This window comes from Protopterus annectens, chromosome 8.part0 (assembly GCF_019279795.1).
Source record: "Protopterus annectens isolate FY-2018-M chromosome 8.part0, PAN1.0, whole genome shotgun sequence".
Taxonomy (NCBI): Eukaryota; Metazoa; Chordata; order Ceratodontiformes; family Protopteridae; genus Protopterus; species Protopterus annectens.
In genome coordinates this window covers 1,418,150,883-1,418,173,416 of record NC_056741.1, presented here as the reverse complement: position 1 = coordinate 1,418,173,416, position 22,534 = coordinate 1,418,150,883, and positions in this window count along the sequence as shown.

Genomic DNA, 22,534 nt, shown 5'->3' with positions numbered 1-22,534 from the left:
GATATGGGGAGCTCTGTAATATTTTTTAAGGACTTACCTCAGGGATTTGCGGAGTTCAGAAGTATTCTTTAACGACTTACCTTAGGGATACGAGGAGCTTGGTAGTATTTCTTTAAGGACTTACCTCAGGGATTTGGGGAGCTTGGTAGTATTCTTTAAGGAGTTACCTGAGGGATTTGGATAACTGAGTAGTATTCTTTAAGGACTTACCTGAGGGATTTGGAGAACTGAGTAGCATTCTTTAAGGACTTACCTGAGGGATTTGGAGAACTGAGTAGTACTCTTTAAGGACTTACCTCAGGGATATGGGGAGGTTGGTAGTATTCTTTAAGGCGTTACCTGAGGGATTTGGAGAACTGAGTAGTACTCTTTAAGGACTTACCTGAGGGATTTGGAGAACTGAGTAGTATTCTTTAAGGACTTACCTCAGGGATATGGGGAGGTTGGTAGTATTCTTTAAGGACTTACCTCAAGGATATGGGGAGGTCGGTAGTATCCTTTAAGGACTTACCTCATGGATATGGGGAGGTCGGTAGTATTCTTTAAGGACTTACCTCGTGGGTATGGGGAGGTCATTAGTATTCATTAAGGACTTACCTCATGGATATGGAGAGGTCGGTAGTATTCTTTAAGGACTTACCTCATAGATATGGGGAGGTCGGTAGTATTCTTTAAGGACTTACCTCAGGGATATGGGGAGGTCGGTAGCATTCTTTAAGGACTTACCTCATGGATATGGGGAGGTCGGTAGTATTCTTTAAGGACTTACCTCAGGGATATGGGGAGGTCGGTAGCATTCTTTAAGGACTTACCTCATGGATATGGGGAGGTCGGTAGTATTCTTTAAGGACTTACCTCATGGATATGGGGAGGTCGGTAGTATTCATTAATGACTTACCTCATGGATATGGAGAGGTCGGTAGTATTCTTTAAGGACTTACCTCATGGATATGGGGAGGTCGGTAGTATTCATTAAGGACTTACCTCATGGATATGGAGAGGTCGGTAGTATTCTTTAAGGACTTACCTCATGGATATGGGGAGGTCGGTAGTATTCATTAAGGACTTACCTCATGGATATGGAGAGGTCGGTAGTATTCTTTGACACTGAGGAATTAAAAAAAAAAACCCAGAAATAATCCCTGCAGAACACAGGAATTGGACAGAAGAGTTAGGAAGGATGAACAGACAGATGAATAAAACCTGGTGGAGTGTAGAAGGGGATAGTTAAGGCACAGCATGTAAACTGGATAGCGTGCGTTATGGAACAGAGATGAGCTATAAACCAGGAACAAATTCCATCTTGACCTGAAGGGGACGCAAGGTTAGAGGTTGATTTTGAAAGGCACATCAGCATGCTAGTACCTTTAAACTGAGAAGGGAATATGAAGAGTGATAGTAAACGAAGAGAGCAAGGAGGTAAGGGAACAGCAGCAGGGAAGAAGAAACATGCCACTGTCACAACAGGAGGAGAGAATCAGGCAGCAAGTCACAAGGATGGAAGGCTATGCTTATTATGGCTACGACCTCAGGCAATGAACAGCAGTTCTACAGTCATTAGCCATAGAGAAAATCTGTGTCAGCATTGCCTAATTCTTTTCTATAGATGGAAGATTTTTAAACAAATGCAGGTGATAGCTCTAATACTGTTATTATGTTTGTTCCAGACTAGTTTCATTTTTGTATGTTATTATGACATAGATGAAATGTGTAGCATGTATTGCAAAACTTACCCGCAGGCTGATAAAATTCTAGTTTAACGCAACCAAGACAGTATCACTGTGATATGACTTAAAAATGAGAACCAAATTTGCAGTTAGTAATCTGTAAGGAGGAACATGGAAGAACTGCAGGCCCTTGTAAAAACAGAAGTAGCAGATGTTAAAAAAAATAATCAAAACCTGAGCAAATGAAAAAAAACTTGTAATAAAGGTCTAGGACATAGAGTAAGCAGGATTAAGGTGGGGAGGCAAAATAGGTCGGACAAGAGATAAGCTGCAAGTTGCTGGAAGATACAGAAAAGAATAATTACAAAGGGCCAGCAGGGCCCCTGTACTGCACATACACACATCCTCTGTACACTGACCCTGAGGGCAAACTAAGTGCGCAAGGAAAGCAACAGCTAAGCTGCAGCATGTTGGGCCTTCCTGTTGGCACCTGCTATCCCACGAGTAAAGGGTCACCCATTTGCAGGCAGTCTATAGGCTTTGTTTCCCTAGGAAAGGAGACCTGCATGGAAATCAGACATGCTGGTCTATCACAACCCTAATACATGGGGACCTTCAGCAGGACTGAAGCATATGGAGTACACATAACAGGCCAAGATGTTAGAGCAAAGGTGCACCAAGGTTAGATCAAGAGAAGGTGCAATTTTGCTTATGATCTACCAGCTGCAGACTGAGAAGGCAGTAGTTAAGGCAAACACACATACACTCCAGGGACAAGAAGTGTATGTTTCTAATCTACAGACCACTTGCCAGTTCCAAGCTGAAATATAGTGCCCAGTTTGGAATCATTATATGTAGAAAGAACTAAAGCTGCTAGAAAGAGTATAAACAAAGGCTGCTGGGGTGCTCAGTGGAATTAATGGCATGATGCACAAGGAAATACTGGTAGACCTAGGGCTACTCTCCCTGAGACCAGAGGGAGAAGATGGACATGTAGCAGGTTCACAAAATAACCACGGGAAACTGTAAAGCAGCTGAGCTAAAAATGCACAGGGTGATAGGAGAGGGCATGATCTCCAGGCTGAGGAGACGACTTGTTTAAAGAAACACTCCTTCTCAGAGAGGGTGGTGGACAGCTGGAATAGGTTCCATAATTGAGCTGTGCACAGTAGGACTACAGACTTATTCAAGAGTAAATGGGGTACATGGAGGCAAATGTGAGTGGAAAAGAGTTCTGTAACTGCAGGGGGAAAACAGCAGCAGTAACTAGGCAGACTAAACAGACCTTCTACCTCTGTTGGCCAATGGGTGTATGTAGATTATTAAAGCTATCAGCATGCCTTTGATGCTCTACATTTTTAATTAAAGGTTTGATTCTCACCTTAATGGGAGAACATGAAAGGTAGCACTGGTATTTCCATATAGTATAGTAATGCGGTGTGCTCTGACCCATCTCTCATGCCCCTGCATGTATCTGTGCTCTAGGCACTTCTAAATTGTTACTAGCTAAACTCCTTTCTTTATACAGATCTACGTATCACCTCTGTGCAGCAACACTTTGCTATAGTTATAATGTGAACGTTGGAAAAAAGGATGGACGAGGATGATATCTTAAAACCATTGTAGTACCTCAGTTACATAAACAAGGTAGAAGGGCTCAACATGCCAGATTACTGTTATTATTAACAAGATAAGAAAAAGCATAGAGAGGATGAAAAGTGACTATTTAAGGGAAATGTCATAAAGCTCTCTTTTACAACAGGAGCAGTAAATGGATTAATTATCCTGCCTTAGTTGCTGCCAAAATTATGGAGTGGGATTTGAACAAATGTTAGACAAACATAATTGCAAAATGAGAAAGGAATAGATTCATAGGTGCTTACTAAGCTAACAACCCTAAAGGGCCTTTTTAAGCCTAGCCATGCATAGCCATGTACTGGGCAGGTCATGATACCACTTATTTTATAGGGAGTATAACTCTGGCAGGAGAAGTCGAACATTAAATGTGTTTTCTTTCTAACAGGGAAATATTTAGCAGACCAGGGATACATTTATGATTTGCCATTCACTGATCCAAGTTGTACTCATATAAGTGTTCCAGAGAAGGAGTGGTCTCTGACATGTATATCTGTCCCTCCAACATGTCTTATTTATGTTGAAAATGAGGTTTAGATCCCTAGACTGGCTGTTTCTGATGCTGATGTACAATATGTCCATAAGGGCTGGATCGGAGGATGCTTTGTAGGCCAGACATAGATCATCTCTCAGTAGTCTGTAGGAGAAGGCTTTGAGATGGTCCTTATAGGAACTGTTGTCTACATCATATATTGCTTTTGTGAGGAACTTCTGTGGATGCGTCAGTTGTATGTGGCTCATTGGTATAATGAGGGCAGAGTACAACGGAACAATGAGATCCTTGGACCTAGATGTCATACCCTTGTTTATAAGTTGCAGAATGTTGAATGATTTCCTGAAAAGAAAAAAAATCCAGCCACAGTCATATAATGTTTGTAAAGCTTGTTAAGCACCTTCATATGTCAAACTGGATTGGCTGACTGGTTCTTACCTGTCACATCTGTATAACTCTAGCTTCTCATGTAATATACTGACTACTCATCTCTTTTAATTTGCCAGTTTACATGCCTACAGGATAAGCTGCATGTTTTGCTTTTTGTCATTCATAAGAAATGTGTTATATCTGCCATATACATTCTTGAATTGTGTCACTGTTTTTGCCATACTTCCTCTTCAGGAAGGCTCTTTCATGCATCTAACCTACCTTTCTCATACCTCTCTTATTGAATGATAATACCTAGTCAGATTCTACTGATTTTCTGAGGTAAATGGCTAGTTCTCTCTTGTCCTTCCCCACCCTACTTTCTTCTATAAGTTTTAAGCTTTTTTATTCATTCCTTCTTCATTAGCTTCTAGTATAGACCATGTAAAACTGTATTGTTACCATCTGCTGAAATGCCCCATCTTATGCCCTTACAAGGTGTGGTATCTAGAATTGCAAATGATTCCCAGCTGAGTTCTTACTGTGTCCACAGAGGATTAATAACCTCTTGTTCCCTGCTGGTGGAGCCACTTCCGGTGTCTCCTAGAGTTTGATAAGCACTGTCACTCCTCTTCCTGTGTCTCCTAGTGTTTGATAAGCAGTGTCACACCTCTTCCTGTGTCTCCTAGTGTTTGATAAGCACTGTCACGCCTCTTCCTGTGTATTCTAGTGTTTGATAAGCACTGTCATGCCTCTTCCTGTGTCTCCTAGTGTTTGATAAGCACTGTCACGCCTCTTCCTGTGTCTCCTAGTGTTTGATAAGCACTGTCACTCCTCTTCCTGTGTCTCCTAGTGTTTGATAAGCACTGTCACGCCTCTTCCTGTATATTCTAGTGTTTGATAAGCACTGTCATGCCTCTTCCTGTGTCTCCTAGTGTTTGATAAGCACTGTCACTCCTCTTCCTGTGTATTCTAGTGTTTGATAAGCAGTGTCACACCTCTTCCTGTGTTTCCTAGTGTTTGATAAGTAGTGTCACACCTCTTCCTGTGTCTCCTAGTGTTTGATAAGCAGTGTCACTCCTCTTCCTGTGTCTCCTAGTGTTTGATAAGCACTGTCACGCCTCTTCCTGTGTATTCTAGTATTTGATAAGCAGTGTCACATCTCTTCTTGCGTCTCCTAGTGTTTAATAAGCAATATCACGTCTTCCTGTGTTTCCTAGTGTGTGATAAGCAGTGTCACTAGAAAATTCCTTAAACAATTTTTCCACGATTTCTGCAATTTACACCTTGCTCTCAGCACAAATTATGTAATTTGTTTTATAACTTCTGACACTATGTTTTTGAAAATGTTGAAACTGTTTTATATCTCTGAGTAAATCTAACAAGGAATATCAACAGTTCAACAAATATTGACCAAAGCCTGGGTAAGTATTTTTTCAAATGATTTATTCTGTGCCTGGTTTCATCATTCAAGGTATGTGTTAAGGCTTGATCTCATATATGTCGAGTTAAAGTAGACAATCAGAAAACTTCTGGGTGACAAAGAAAGATAAGCAGTAGGTGTGAAAAGAGGTGAAAATGCAAACATCCACACAGATGAGGCAGTGACTACAGTATTTTATTCTGAATGGCTGTTTTCCTGTTAATGGTTCATCCGTTAATGTCATTTTAAATATATGACAAGTTTAAATTGTTTGATTACTTAAAATGTTCAATATAGTCAAGGCAGGTAAATTTAGAGATTCCAAGTGAATTTAAGTGCATGCTTTTAAAATGTAAAGAAACAAACCATTTTTATGACGGTTGTGCCTTTCATCACACTTTCTGTTAAGTTATATTATTTGCATTTTAGAGATCTTGAAATTAAAGTTTTACTACTAAATATATTATGGGAGGTGGTGAAAACGATTAGCTAACTGATTTATAAATTCATTTTTCAACAAAACAAGCAGAGGTAATCAGGTTTCCGTATAGTTTGATCTAGATGGAGTATCCAAAGGAATACATGCCTAATGTGTAAGCATTCCACTGCCTTTGGTGTTTACATGCCCTGAAGCAGTATTGTGGTACAGTTAAGGAAAACTCATAATGAAAACACCTACATGTGGCATCACAGCTGTTGAGTAAATTATCTGATTAATGCAACCTGCAGCATATGATACAACAAACTGTTAAGGGATAATAGGGTTGGGTACTGAAGCCCACTTTTTTCTGCAATTATTGCAAAAATACTTCAGTTCTTTGTGATAAAGTTTTCCGCAATTTTCTAGTGATCTAGTTAATCAGCATTCTTTACTACTGTTTTACACCCATATTACTTGCTTTCCATTATATCAACAGATAAGATTATGATCCCTTTTCCCTTTCTTTCTTTTTTTTGTGGATTCTCCCCCTCCTACTGTGTACCCCATCCCTAGATTTTACTTCTGAGATGCAGCCCATATTTAAACTGCCTTCCTTTAAATCACACCTCCACTGTCATCCTTTTTATACCTTGTATCTCAGTATGGCATAGGTTTATGCATCTGCAGATCAAGTTGTCTTTGAGTGGTTTTGTTATGCCTGTTAATAGCACACTGAAAAGGACATGTCTCAGTCATAAGTACCATGGACCACCATTCTTTTGTGTGAATGAATAGTGTTTATTATGATCATTTAAATCTATTTATTGATTTACCATTCGTTAACCAGGTAAGTGCTCTTAGGACCTTCTTCAGCCATGACATAGGCCATGTGGCAGAGTACAAAACAAAGGTAATATAAATGATAAGAATTCAAAAATTACTTTATTTTTTTATTTTTCATTTTTATTTATCTTTTGTCCCAATAAGCTAGTCGACTCTTTTCAGGGGAGACCCGAGATAGAATTTATAATTTATTATTACTAGGGGAAATTTAGCCAGCAGAAAGTACATATAAATGAGACTGATGTTGTCACACAGGAATCAGGAGAGGCTATACCTATACAGTTATAGTCAAATACAAGAGAAATAAGTTATAAATAGTTAAATTGTTATGACTGACAAGTGTACTAAATAACAGTGGCTATGTACATTGACTTCCAGGATACAGTGCATATCTAAGTCAACTAAACAATTAAGACGTATACATATCATTACAAAGGTCCATATGATGTTCCACAGAGGTAAAGATGACTCACAGTTACACAGATAACTTTATACAAAGTTCTGTATTTTGTCAAACAGTTGTAAAAATGGACTAGAAAGGTTAAGATTAGACTAGCAATCTCTTATACCTATTATCCAGGCTAATGTCCGCGGTGGTGCAGCGGTAGCATTGTTGCCTCACAGCAAGAGGTTCTCCTGTTTGATTCTCAGCTTGGGTTGGGAGTGCCCTCTGTGTGGAGTCTGCATTTCCTCCCAGCGGTCAAGTAGGCATTCAAAAGACATGCGTTGAATGGGTGTGCCTTCATTGAAGGTTGGAATTTGGGCTGGCAACTCGACACCATGAAAAACAACTGCCAATCATTAGCAGACCGGAGTTCAGCTGTGGTGACCCCTAACCGGGAAAAGACAAACAACAACACTTATTACAGTAACATTTATTTGCTTTTCTTAGATAGTTGTTTGATTGCTTCTAACAGTTTGCTACTCTTGTTTCTTTGCTTTTATCTGGTCACTTGCCCATGCTGCAGGAGCTCATTCAGCAACAGTTTTTTCAGCTATAGCCATGCTAAGTGAGGTAAAATGTAAATATGTATTGCAAGCAGTCCTCAGATCATAACACCGAGTTTTATATGGAGTTTATTTTTAAGTAGCAGGTAGTAACTCTGGTGTAATCACTGGAACATTAGAAAGTTTAAGAGGAGGAAAGTTCTGCATGTAATACTAAGCCAATTAGTTTTTCTTAAGGTATCACAAGGATGTTCTGTACAGGGGCTTATGTGAATAAATCTAAGTGTTTTGTTTTCTGTGTTTAGCAGAATAGGTATGGCATACTCTAACCTTGGGAGGAGTACATTTATTGCTCTTTATTTCCTGGCCTCTGCTGTGAGAGAATGATAGATTTTAAATGCTGTTTTTAATTGGGTTACTACACTTTATGACTGTGTTTCAATATGTGGTATTAATGATAAGATCTGATCCATTCATCCAGGATAAGGCCCATGTATCATTATTGTGTTACTATGGATAGTCATTGCTCTTTTGGATCAAATAAAGAAATAGCTATGGATTTGATTAGATTTGGTTTAGTACCCCATACTAAGACATTGGATTTTTTGGGTGTTCAGTTTGTTTCTTTACAGACAGTTTCAAAGTATAGATACATCAAGCCATAATATTATGGTTGAATTCTACAAAGAATTTGGGTACTTAAAAGTGAGGACCAAGAAAACAGTGTAGGTAAATTTTCCATGGTACACGTTTTTCTTTTCCTGGATATTCTAAATTGATTTCCCTTAGGGGTATTTTTGATTGTGATACTAGAAGTATAATATATATTGCCTTTTGGTCTCTTGCCTCTTATTTTATACTGGAAAGACAGAGGGCCCTTTTAAAACTAGAATATATCAACATACTTATGCTAAACATAAGAAAAAATGTTCCAGTGCTTTATACAAACATTCAATTCAATGTGGTGATTTTAGAAAATTTTCTTTTACTGTCTTGGAAAAAGTCTTTCACCTCATTAGAGGTGTGGACTGGGGATTAGTATTGGAACAGAGGAAACTTTATGGGCAGTTGCTATTGAATGCTGCAGTTGCCTCTGGTATTAATGATTTGATTTCTATTAGTTGCATTTTAAAAACTAAAGCTGATTCATTATGATTCATTATTAATTTACCTTTATATATTTACATATTTATAAATATAATTATATTCTAATCATGGTTTGATCATTAAAGTTTTTAATACGATGACGTTTATTTAATTCTCTTTATTCTTGAATGCATTCTCATTATATTGGCTATAGCTTCATGTTTTTTATGCATTTAATATGTTTATGGAGTATATCTTTAATGAATTGCTGATGTTTTGGTGCCAGTTTTCTTAAGAAACAGGAAATGACATTTTATTGACTCTGATGAAGTTCCTTTATCTATAGGAACAAAAGTGCTGAGTCTGTTAAAAGTTGGTAACATTCACAGAGTGGCATTTTTTGTGTTTTTATGGCAGTAGTGAAATTTTTTATAGAAAATTCTGCTTTGGTAGTTACTATGCCATCTGCATAAAGCAAGCAGTTTAGGTTTAGTAATCCCTACATGTAGTCATTAATAAAAAATGAAAAAGCAGTGGGCCTTAAATAGTACCTACAGGAACCATAATGTTTAGACTACTAGTAGAAGTTTGCATGTTATTAGTTGATGATGCTGTTAGCTAGGTAATTCACCAACCAGTTACATCATACCATAAGGTTATAGTGAAGCCAGTACTGGAAGACTTGTAGTAGAATTTTATGACTGTCTGTTTCAAATGCTGTCTTTAGATTGATGAAAACTGCACCTGTTAATTGTTGTTTTTCAGTGTTAGTGAAGGCCGTGTAGCAAAGTACAAAACAAAGGTAATATAAATGACAAGACTTCATAAATGGCCTTTTTCAATGTTAGTGAAGGCCACGGGGCAAAGTACAAAACAAAGGTAGCAAAAATGACAATAATTCATAAATCAATTGCTAAATAGCACATGGTTCTTCATGTGTTATATTTGAGTCTAAATCCATATTGACTAGCTAAAGAAATATCATATTTTTAATTCAATCCAATATTTGCTTGTAGAACAATTTTTCTAGTAATTTTGCTTGAGGATTGTCAAAGGAAAAATAACTTCAAAATGATCAACACACGGCAGGTTCAGGTTAAGGCACTTAATCTTGCAGCAAGGAGACAAAAACGTGCTAATACAGAGTTTGTCTAACTAGAATCAGGAAGTGAGATTGTCTTTATACATTTCTTACAAGGTATTGCCTACTAAGCTGACGTAATAAATCACAAGTTCTTTCAATATTCTTTCTCAGCAGCTGTTTGTCCATGATTTTCTGCTGGCATATCAAGTTTACAAAAAAACTTCCTGAGAAAAACAAGGTGGCCTTGACGACCACCAGTCAGATACAGCTTTTGCTATGCAATGTTACCATTCAAGGTACTATGGCTAATTCGAGCACAAAGCAAGTACAGATCACAGTTCATTTCTTCAAGCAGTCTTTTGTCTGATGTATCTCTTCTTTTCCGCAGCTGTGCATGTTCATATTCAATCACATTATAGAAAACAGTATTGTTCTATTCATTCACTATTCATTCATTTTCCTGACCTAGCAGATAATCACCTGCTTCCCAATACATTTCCAAAAGGCATAAACATGAATTTTGCTGTGCTAGCAAATACTAGGTCAGAGAGCATCTTGCAGTTTCAGAAAGCATACTGCAGTTTGAAAAGCATCTTATAATCTCATACAAAATTAAGCTGTACATAAAATAGAATGAAATGTGTTAACCCTTTTAGCTTCTAATAAGCACTAAACATATACATTAATACATATTTTTCTAACATTTCCCCCTGTTAATACTTTTTATTCTATTTTCAAAAGCATAAACAATTGCTTCTTCTCCTAACCTCTTTCTGTTCAGAATTTGCAGTTAAGAGAGTCATTCAGTTTAAACTCATGAAAGTGTTTAATTTTTCAGCAGTTCTTCAATTTTAGTACTTTGATATAAAGTCTCAGAAACTGACATGTCTATAAAATCTTTGATCAATCTTTTCATGCAGGGAATACCACAACAAACACACACTCCTAATAGGAGTAATCCCACACAAATGGCAATCAAGACATTCATTAGGATGCTACCCCACCCCCCAAACAAATTCTGGAAAAAGTCCATCAGTGGGTTTGGGCCTGGTTTGGTCATGGTCGACACTTGCTGAATCACATCAAGATGATCGTTTATCTCATGATGGTTGTCAGGAATATACAAACAGCACTCCTCTTTTATTAAAGCGCACGTACCACCTTTCACCACTAGGGTGAAGTCAGGAGCCATACGGTTTTGAAGCACCACAGTTTTCATAGCATTCAGTTCATCAGTCATTAACTCGAGAGCAGAAAAAGTTGCATCAAGAAGTTTGGACAGTTTTCTCAGCTCCCAAATCGATTTCACTGTGCCATATGCAGGGGCTATACCTACCCATGATATGATAGTGTCACTCAAGTCCATGTGTGTCAGTTTGTCTTTGTTTTTTATGGAATTATGGTTTCTCCAGCCTGCTTCGATTCGTCCCACTGGATTTTCAGGCCTTCTGATTGGATTTCCGGTTTTCTTGGTGACCTCTCTGACATTTCGAATTCTTCCCTGAGGCAAAACTGCAGTGTGTCATATGGCCGGAACCAGGTAACCCAAAAAACAACTGCCGGACCAGCTCTCAGGTAACCATTTGTATGCCTTTTTCCCACAAACAAAATAACAGTTCTCTACTTTAGTATTAATATACACTTGCCCTGCATGAAACATTTTCTTATCAATAATAGATAGTTGTTTTAAAAGAACAGGATTACGTTGTATGTCATCAATAGTCTTATGAATCGATTCAAAATATGAGTCATAGTTTGTATCACAAATATAACCTGCATTGTTAGCTTTGTTATAACATTTGTAAGGAACAGTCACATTACAATTACTCCAACCTACCTGAACAGTATCATTTTTGTAAAAACATACAATTCCCTTTTGTGTAACAGGTAGGTACAATGCTATTTTGTCTTGTGATTTTACAGTTGTAGTATCAAAAAGCAAATTTTCCCAGGTCTCATTGACCCCTAGGGGGACAGCAGTCATTAATAATCCCCCATATGCTGTCGGTATAGCTGTGCAGACCCAGCAATTCGAAACATTAAAGGTTTCAGCATACACATATTTAATTGCTTGGTAAGTGTTAAAGTTCGAATGCCAGTCTATGAATGATTCACGTTTATTCAGTTCAGCTCGTGTGGCTGGAAAAAGGAAAGGCCACAATAAAAAGATTAATGTTATCAGTATGGCCAACAGAATGATCATGCAATACTTCTGAGGTTGTTCAGCATTTCTACTTGCTCCGTATCTGGTCATTTTGTTCTTGTGTAACAGTAACAAGTTTTTTGCCCAGTTCAAAGTTCTTAACTAATTTACAGTGTGTCAGATGAATCCAGGATGCTCGCTCTGTGATCTTGACTGCAGTAGGTGTTGACAGTAGCACTTGGTACGGCCCTTCCCACTTCGGTGTGGTCCAGTTCCTTTTCTTGATCACTTTCACCCAGACCCACGTGCCTGGGACTACTGCTGCTTCCGATGGTTTGGTTTGTTCTTTATCTGAAACAAAATTCAACTGCAGAAGTTGTTTATTATTTAGAAGACGTCTCATGTATTCTGCAAGTGAACTGCCAGCCTCCTGGTCTGCAGGCATGAGAGGTTTCCACTGAGGTATATAATATGCCATCCCAAACAGTATTTCAAAAGGAGTTAACCCGTTTGCATTTGGAACAGTTCTCATGCTCAACAGTGCCAGAGGCAGGCAGTGCACCCAGTTCTTCTGTGTCTCACTAATCAATTTCCTACATTTGTTTTTCAAAACCCCATTATGCCTCTCTGCTAATCCTGCAGATTGGGGGTGGTATGCACAATGGTTCTTTAAGGAAATTCCGAAATATCAGCTCAGCTGTTGTATGGTTTGATTTACAAAGTGTGTGCCATTGTCACTGTAGATCTTTTCCGGTATGTCAAATCTAGGAATAATTTCTTTAACAAGGGCTTTTGCAATGGTAGCTGCATCTGGATTTTTGGTCAGAAAAGCTTCCACCCATTTGGAAAACATATCTATAATGACAAGACAATATTTCTTATTTTCACATTTGTTTAGTTCTATGAAATACATACAGATAGTATGGAACAGGTACGGTGGTGTCGGGAAACTCCCTTGCTTAGGCTTTAATGCCCCTTGTGCATGATGCCTGTTACAAACATGGCATGCTGCGCAAAAATTTTTTGTGTAGTTTGTAAATCCATATGCAGTGAACACACGGTTCACTAACTGTACCATCCTCCCTGTTGAGACATGGCACTGCCCATGGCTCAACAAAGCTGCATATCTAAACAAGTTAGATGGCAAAATTGGTTTTCTTTCTTTGGAGATGTACAGCCCTTTCTCAAGAATTGCTCCTCGTTTTATCCATTTCTGTTTTTCTACATTTGTAGTAAGTGTCTGCATTGTTTTTAACATTTCTAAATCTAAAATCTCAGAAGGTTGTAATTCCTCACTCAAAAGAAATACTTCTGAAGCTGAAGCTGCCTGTTTTGCAGCTATATCAGCTCTCACATTACCTTTTGAAATCCTATCCTGTTGCTTGGTATGAGCTATGCATTTACAAATAGCTACTTTCTGAGGTAACTGAATAGATTCTAACAAATCTAAAATAAATTGCATGATTGCTCTGCCTCTCTTGTACCTGTTAGAAATCTTTGTTGAAAAATTGTTAAATATTTTGCTTTAATCATATTCATTACTGTAATTTTAACTGAACTGGAGCTTTTCTCCCCGGGCCTCTACTGTAAACGGATATGTATCCAGCTAGACTAGCCCGGTCAACAAATGTAAAATAAAAATAAATAAATAAATAAATAAATAAATTAATCGGTTTACCAGTAGATGTTATCATTCCTCTATTTTTCCACTGCTGCGCAAAAACATGTACAGTAGAAAAAGCGTACTGGCTGTCAGTAAAAATGTTCACACATTTACCCTTTGCCAAGGTACATGCCCTTGTCAAAGCAATCAATTCTGCTGCTTGTGCAGATAAGTTGTGTGGTAAAGACTTTGCTTCTAAAATCTCAGTATCAGAAACTACTGCATACCCTACTAGATTCTGTCCTGTAGGACCCCTTCTGCATGAGCCGTCCACGTAATATGTCACCTTGGCATCATCCAAGGGAACATCTGTTAGATCTTTTCTAGGCAGTGTCTTTTGCTCAATTTCCTGCAGGCAGCTGTGTGGTGTGCCATCCGCAGGGGTCGGGAGCAAGTTAGACGGGTTTAAAGTTGTACATCGTTCAATTGTCATATGAGGTTGGCTCAGGAGTATAGTCATACAGGAAAGATGTCTAGCAGGAGAAAGATATGCTACTTTTTCTTGCAGTAAAATAATTGCGACTGCATGAGGCACTCTCAATGTGAGAGGGTGGAACAGTACTGAGGCCGAAGCCTGTACTGCCATTGCAGCTGCAACTACTGCTTGTACACAGTGGGGCAGGGATCGTGCCAGTAGGTCCAGCTGTGATGAATAATAAGCTATGGGGCATTGTTTATCCCCATGCTGCTGTGTTAACACTGATGTCATGTAACCTTGTTTACAATCTACAGTTTGGAAAAAACGTTTATGATAGTTCGGTAATCCTAAGACTAATGAGGATGCTATCAGTTGTTTCAATTTGCAGAAAGCTGATTCTGCTTCTGGTGTCCATTGTAATAAATCTTGTGCTGCCATAGGCTTCTTGTATATCAAGTTGGTCAGTGGAGCAGACTCCAAGGCATAGTTTGGAATCCAACTCCAACAGAAATTAGTCGTGCCCAGGAAGGACATCATTTCCTTCTTGGTAGTCGGTTTGGACGCTTGCAAAATTGCTATTTTTCTATCCTCATCTAATGTTCTACCTTCTTTGGATATTACATATCCCAGATATTTGACCTGCTTTCTCCAAAGCTGCAATTTGTTTTTGTTTACTTTATGTCCTTGTGTGGCTAAAAATTGTAGTAATGCTATGGTATCTTCTCTACATTCTTGCTGGGTGGGGGTTGCCAGCAGGATGTCGTCTATATAAAGTAAAATTTGGCTGCCTCTTGGTGGGCTAAATCCTGCCAAGTTGCTTGCCATCTCTTGTGCAAATATTGTTGGGCTTTCACAATACCCCTGTGGTAGTCGCGTGTATGTATACCTTTTCCCCTGAAATGTGAATGCAAACCAATGTTGGCTGTCAGGGTGTATCGGTATCGAGAAAAATGCATTGCTAATATCTACCACAGAAAAATACTTCTGTTGAGGCTTCAAATCATTCAATAGGATGTGTGGATCTGGCACCGTAGGTGCTCTAGGTATTACTGCATCATTTACAGCTTGTAAGTCTTGGACCATACGCCATTCCCCGTTTGCTTTCCTAACAGGAAATAAGGGTGTATTACATGGCGAATTGGGAGATTCTATCAGTACTCCTTCCTTAAGTAAGGCTGCTATTATAGGTTTGATTCCTACTTCTGCATCCTTTCTTAAGGGATACTGTCTCTTTTGAGGTCTAAATGCTGATTTTTGCGTAATAGTAACTGGTCCTGCTGTACGGATTAATCCTACATCTGATTTCCCTGTTGACCAGAGAGTTTCTGGTATACTCTGTAAAGCTTTTTCTTCCTCTTCTAGTAAGAGTGCTAATCAGCTGTCCTCGCTAGACTGCAAATGTACAGCTGGGTGTGTCTGTGTTATCCAATTTAACTTCTATTTTTGTATTCCCTGTTCTGACAATTCTAACTCTGTTTGTTTTTCCCACTTTGTGACTTTTCTCCAAGATCTGCCCATTTCACATTCTTGTCTTTTGTTAAACTAACATGTGGTAATCAATTAGATTTATAGAGTGCAAAGAATTCCTGGGGTAATGAACAGCTGACTACACTGTTCCCTTCTGTGTCCCAGTACAGATTACGTAATACTAATCTGTTTTCATGGTTTTTAAACAGTTCTTGTTCATATTCCTTATCAGGTCCTGGTGTGCTACAATAATACAGAGTACAGTGCAACAAATGCTGTTTATCAGTGTCAAGGGAGGGGGATTTACTGATGGCTACGTTCATCAGTTCTTCGGTTACTGCCCCTGGACCAGTCGTAACTAAGTCCTGGCTGTACCAATAAAATGTTTCACCCTCCGGTCGCACCACAAAAGTATCCATTTGTCGCTGTGCTTCCATACCCTGCAAAGCTGGTACTACTGCTATGCCAAATATCTGCATCAGATCTCTGCCCAAAAGGTTCACTGGGCATTTTGCAGAAATGACAGTTTTGCTTTTCTGGGTCATCCCTGAAACAGGGTCAGTTATTGCTATGTTGTGGGAGAGTGGCTCCCGATACAGCTGTCCATTAGCTGCTTTCACTAATATGTAATCAAGTGATTCTGAATTTTCTGGTAGTTTGGAAGGATGTATCAGAGTCCATGAAGCCCCTGAGTCACACAGGAATTTAACTTCCCTCCCCTCTACCAGAAGTGTAACTTCCGGTTTTGTGTCTGCTAAATAGAGCTCTAGGCTCAATAATGCCAAGTCACTTTCTTCACCATCGGTGATTTCTTGTACTTCCTCTATTTCTTCTATCACATTCTCTACTCCCTCTATCACATTTGCATTTGTCTTTTCTTGGTTATTCCCTTCTAGTGATTCTTGACCATCATATAGTCAGTCCTCACCCTCCTTATCTTCCATGGCTACCTTCTTGTTTTGCCTGCAATCCCTTGCTGAATGTCCCTTTTTCCCGCACTTAAAACATTCCCCCCTTTTCTTTCTTTCCTCAAACTCTTCTGATCGTTTATCAGATTGTTTGTTTCCCTGGGCATTTTTCTTGCCCTTTTTTCTGGACTGTACTACATGAACTTCTGCTCCATCTTCTACAGCAAATACTTGGGCTTTCTTTTTCTTTTTACTGTTAAAATAACTTTCATATGCCTAGCATATTCAAGTAGTGACTGTAATCTACTTGTACGATGGTCTACCATGTGCTTTGTAATAAAGCTGCTTATAGTCAAAATACTGCCTTTCAAAAATGCATTCTTTAATTGCTGCTCATATGGGGAATCATGTGTTTGATCTTCAGGTACCTGCATTCCACAATGGTTATTAAAACACTCTAATGATCTAGCATAATATCTGTCAACAGTTTCACCTTCCTGTTGGATGCATTGATTAATGCAAGTCCAGTCTGCCCTAGGCTTCCATTTCTCAGAGATTCGGTCTGTTAGACCTTTCACTCTGTTATCCAATTCTGCATTGCTATGTGGGAGGGGCTTATGTTCTGCGTCACGGGGATTCCAGTTGCCACTGATCATGTGCCAATCTGGACCTATGATCTGTCTGACTACTTTTTCTACTTCTTCTCCATTCAAATGATAACTTAACCTCATGCCCTGTAAGACTTCTAAGAATTTTCTAAAATTAACTTTCGGATGGGGAATTCCCTCTGTGGCTTTCTGAATGTCTTCCGGTGTCCACGGTCTATATACTAGAAGAGTTGGGTCCTGTCCTGCCTGTCCTGCCTGTGGATTTGGTACTTCTATGAGTGGACATATCTCTTCTTCACTCATAACTCGTGAATTTTTATTTATTTCATATAACTCAATATCCCCTCTTAAGTTACATGTTCGAGACCTGGTCTCGATGGGATCTCTAACATATGGTCCTGGCTTCGCGGTGACAGCCGGGAATAGCGGAGGTGGACCAACTTGTCCACTCGCTTCATATTCTGGTGCAGGAAGTGGAGGGGGTGGAGGGGCTGATGCCATTACTAAATTATTGTCTTCTTTATCTAGAAACATTGCTTTTGAATTATTACTTTTTTGTTCCCTACGGTTTGCTTCCTCAATCCACCTGTGTGCCTGAAGAACTCCCAATTGGTGTTGCTTTTTTACCTGACCTTTTGCGTCAGCTTTAAGCTGTTTGACAAGTTTAATAAGTGAGGATTTTTCTAATTTGCCATCAAATTCATATTTATTAACCCATTTTGTATAATATCTAATATTGTTGGCACGCTGTGATTGCATATATTTTGCATCTTCAGTTAGCGGTGGGTTTCGGGAACTTTTTGTGCACTTATTACCCATATTGTTCTGGCTATTAAAAAATGTTACGTAACCCTTCTTATTCTCACGTGGTACCACGATTTTCTATTTCACAGTTTATCTAGAATAACTGTCTTATCTATTCTGTTTCCCTGATCTATGACAAGACTGCAATCTTTCTGTCCCTGACTTGTGCAATACAAATCTCCTGACAGATATTTTCAATCAAGTCCCTGATCTAAAACAGAAAAAAGGTAAATCTCACCTTACCTGAGCCTCCGTGATTGATCCTGTCTGGCTCGTATACCGACTCATCCTCCAGTCGCAGATCAGAAAAGTGGCTGGCCTCTTTTGAACGACAATTCAGTCGGAGGTCTTTCAAAGCAGAAGAACCGATGTGGTCTCTTCCCTGTATGGTTTCATGCCACCTGGCCCATCTGACCGGAGGCGAAGAGAGAGATCCGGCTCGAAGGACCAATCTGTCAAAGGAAAAATAACTTCAAAATGATCAACACATGCCAGTTCAGGTTAAGGCACTTTAATCTTGCAGCAAGGAGACAAAAACGTGCTAATACAGAGTTTGTCTAACTAGAATCAGGAAGTGAGATTGTCTTTATACATTTCTTACAAGGATTTGCCTACTAAGCTGACGTAATAAATCACAAGTTCTTTCAATAGTGTTTCTCAGCAGCTGTTTGTCCATGATTTTCTGCTGGCATATCAAGTTTACAAAAAATCTTCCTGAGAAAAACAAGGTGGCCTTGACGACCACCGGTCAGATACAGCTTTTGCTATGCAATGTTACCATTCAAGGTACTATGGCTAATTCGAGCACAAAGCAAGTACAGATCACAGCTCATTTCTTCAAGCAGTCTTTTCTCTGATGTATCTCTTCTTTTCCGCAGCTGTGCATGTTCTCATAACACGAACAGGGCTGATTGTTCATATTCAATCACATTATAGAAAACAGTATTGTTCTATTCATTCACTATTCATTCATTTTCCTGACCTAGCAGATAATCACCTGCTTCCCAGTACATTTCCAAAAGGCATAAACATGAATTTTGCTGTGCTGACAAATACTAGGTCAGAGAGCATCTTGCAGTTTCAGAAAGCATACTGCAGTTTGAAAAGCATCTTATAATCTCATACAAAATTAAGCTGTACATAAAATAGAATGAAATGTGTTACCCTTTTAGCTTCTAATAAGCACTAAACATATACATTAATACATATTTTTCTAACAAGGATTGATCATGGCTATTGGGGAATAATCATTAGCTGCTTTGGGATTTGGGATTTTTTGGCAGTGGATGAATTGTTGATTACTTAAGGTATTTTGTTGTATGCTTTGTGTAGTGAGAGTTATGTTAATATATAAGCAAAAAAAATTAATGTTGAGAGGACCAGAACAAAATCCAAACATAAACACAGAATAAAATAAGAGACATCCATAATAGGCTGAGTGGATTTGATAAATTTGATGAGCACTTTCTTCTGTTATTTAAAAGTGCTTGAATGTAATGTTCGTTTGTATATATAGTCTGAAGAAGCAGAGATTCCGTGAAAGTGCTTACCAAATTTATTAAATCCATTCAGCCTATTGTGGACATCTCTTATGTTAACATGCGAGTCAATAATTTGCAAATAATTTTTCTTCCTACATTTACAAGACGTGGGTGAATAGTATGTGAGTCTGCAGATTTGCAAGAAGTTCTTTTAGTTCTTGTTTGGAGATAACTTTGTTGTAAATGTGAGGTAAAGAAAGTAATTGGTGTAAAAGAGTATCTGTCACTGATTGAGGAGTACTCATGAAGTAGCTGTTGGGGGGTAGCAATGTTATCCCTTATACTATGGAGCATTTGGAGAGAGCTACTAGTTGGTGTTTGTGAATATTTTAGTTGAAGAAAGTTTTTTATGACATTCCAGAAAATATTTTGGTGACCCAAATAGGTTGTTTGAATTGTTCAACTTTATTATTGTAAATGGATCACTTATAGTCAGTATCTCTTAATTTAATTTGTTGGCATAAGTCAGATGTTAGCCAAGGAACAATCTTACCTTTGAATCTTCAATGCTGTAAGGGGAAAAGTGTATTTCAAATAGTGGTTAACATATCAGAGAATGTATTGAGAGCTGTTGTTAGGTTTTTAGCTGCAAAAGTGGGTGCCCATTCTGCCTGAATAAGTTCAGTATGGAAAAGGTACTCCAAAGATTCAGCTGTATTTCTTTATGAGAAAAAAGCTGTCGGTAATGTGCTTGGTTTCAGTGACCACTGAAAAACTATTGGGTTATTGTCATTTAGAGAGTAAGATAGTGAGGGATTGCATAAGTTCAGAAATATTTGTTAGATGTATATCAATAGTGAAGAAACTGTTTTTTTGTCTGCTGCCATCAGGAATTAGCCATGAGTGGTTGCGACTAAGATTGCTCAGTTTAGCTTGCAAAAGCCCATTCTAGTCCAAGATGATATCACCTAAAAATAATACTTTTTATTAAGTATTATATGGTTATTTCTATAATTTCTTGCAATGTTTTAGTGTGCTTGGTGGTGGAATGTAGACTGCTTCCAGAGGTTTAGTGTGATTCCCTAGCAGAATCTCAATAACCATCCAAGTTATGATTTTGTCATTCACTGCGCTATATTCGTTATTTAATTTTTTTGGAGTTAGGGTGGCATTTTTGAGTACTAAGATGAAGACACTACCTTGTTGTATAGATCCTGGCTGACTGACATATAAACACTTAGAGTGTTATGTAATATTGGATGGAATGCAGAAATGTTCTTTCAGCCAGGACTCTGTGATGGTCATGACTTTAGGTTTGGACTCATGAAGTCAGGTTTCCAATTGATGTTATTTATTGCTAATATTGATGATGTTTAGACAATCGATAGAAAAGTGTTTTTCATTGATGGCAGTGGCAGTAACAGTAGTGATGATAGTTTGTGTGCTAGGACTTGGATTGCCTTGGACATCACCTGACAGTGTTAGCAGCAAAGTTGCTATGACTACTAAGGTTGTGTGTTGTATATTATAGCTAGCCCTGGAGGGTGGTTTGTAAGAAATAGACATTATGGAATGACATTTGATAAGGAACACTAGTGAGGTTTTGTGTTCTGTCCAAAGTATGGTTATTTGAAAAGGTAAATAGGTGTTTGGGGGTGGGGCTTGTTTCTTTGTATCCATATTTATTTGAGAAGGGTAAGGTGACATATAGTAGCAGTAGCTGAAACAGCAGTCATTTGTTCTCTGTAAACTTCAGCATTATACATTTCTCAAGGATGTAGTTTATATATTCTGAAAGTATTGTTTTACTGAAAGTATTGAGAGAGTTGTAGTAAAATTATGTCAGTATAAGGGAAAAGTTTGTTTTAATGGTAAAATTGTTCCTGAAGAATAAATCAATTTATTCATTTGAGGTAGCGCAAACAGAAAAAAACATGTAATGTTGGTTTTTGATGAACAAATGCAAATGCAAGTTTGATAAGTTTATAATGCAAGTCTCAAGGGTAATTGTGAATCTCACTTTAAAGGGGCTGGGATCCTAAGGGAAGTCTGTGAGTGGCTTAGATGTAATAAATTTCCAGCACCTTGGGGTACTGTGGGGGTAGAGGTGGGGGAGGAGTGAAGCTGTCACTCCAAAATGAGCAGCGTCAATCATTCAGCTCATGCCCGCACAGTGAGCATGAATTTCTAGGCTCTCTACACCAAGGAGAAAGTTGGCAACACTAACTTCCACGATAAATCCATTTCTAGAGCAAAGAACACAGTGATGGAATCAAATACTACCCACCAGCAAATGCATATAACTTGACATGCAAAGTATCTTTTAGACCTGAAACAACTGGTAGAGTTGCCAGCAATGTTCATTTAAATATTATGGTGCAGCCTAAAAAGATATTTTTTTAACAATACAATACAATATCATGTGATGTAGGGGAGTAAGGTCAGCTACTAATAAGATGCCTCCGCCATTAGTAAAGAAAATTAAGGGCAAATAAACATATGAAGGACCTGACCAGTCCATAACAAAGCAGGGAGGGAACCAGTAAGATTAAGACAGCAGGGTAGGTAGCACACCTCAACTGTGTTTTAATGCCTAAATAGGAATTAGACAACTTGCAGTCTGTGGTAGAAATTAATTAATTGAAAGCAATTTAATAGTTGTGCAAAATTAAGTTCCTAGATAACAAAACTCCAGTGACAGTACTTCCATGCACTGCAGTAAAAATGTATTTAGTCTTCTTCCTTTAATTTTAGCAATAACAAAAAAAAAAAAGAAAGTGAAGTAAGTTCTTCACACTTTGCATATTTAATTCACCTAATGTCAAGGCTTCATCAGAATCGTGACAAGCCAAATAACTCAGATTACAATAATGAAATATCTCATGACAGTAGAAGTCACATATCAATAAAATTATTTCAGTCAAATCACATGATCCCTCTCACATCCACAGGTTTGTTTAAGCATTTTTACAAATGCAAACAATTCTAAACAAAACATTAAATAAATGTTCAGTCTCAAAAACAAATTCAAATAGTAAATATAGACAAAAAATAGTCACAGTGTGGCAGCTCT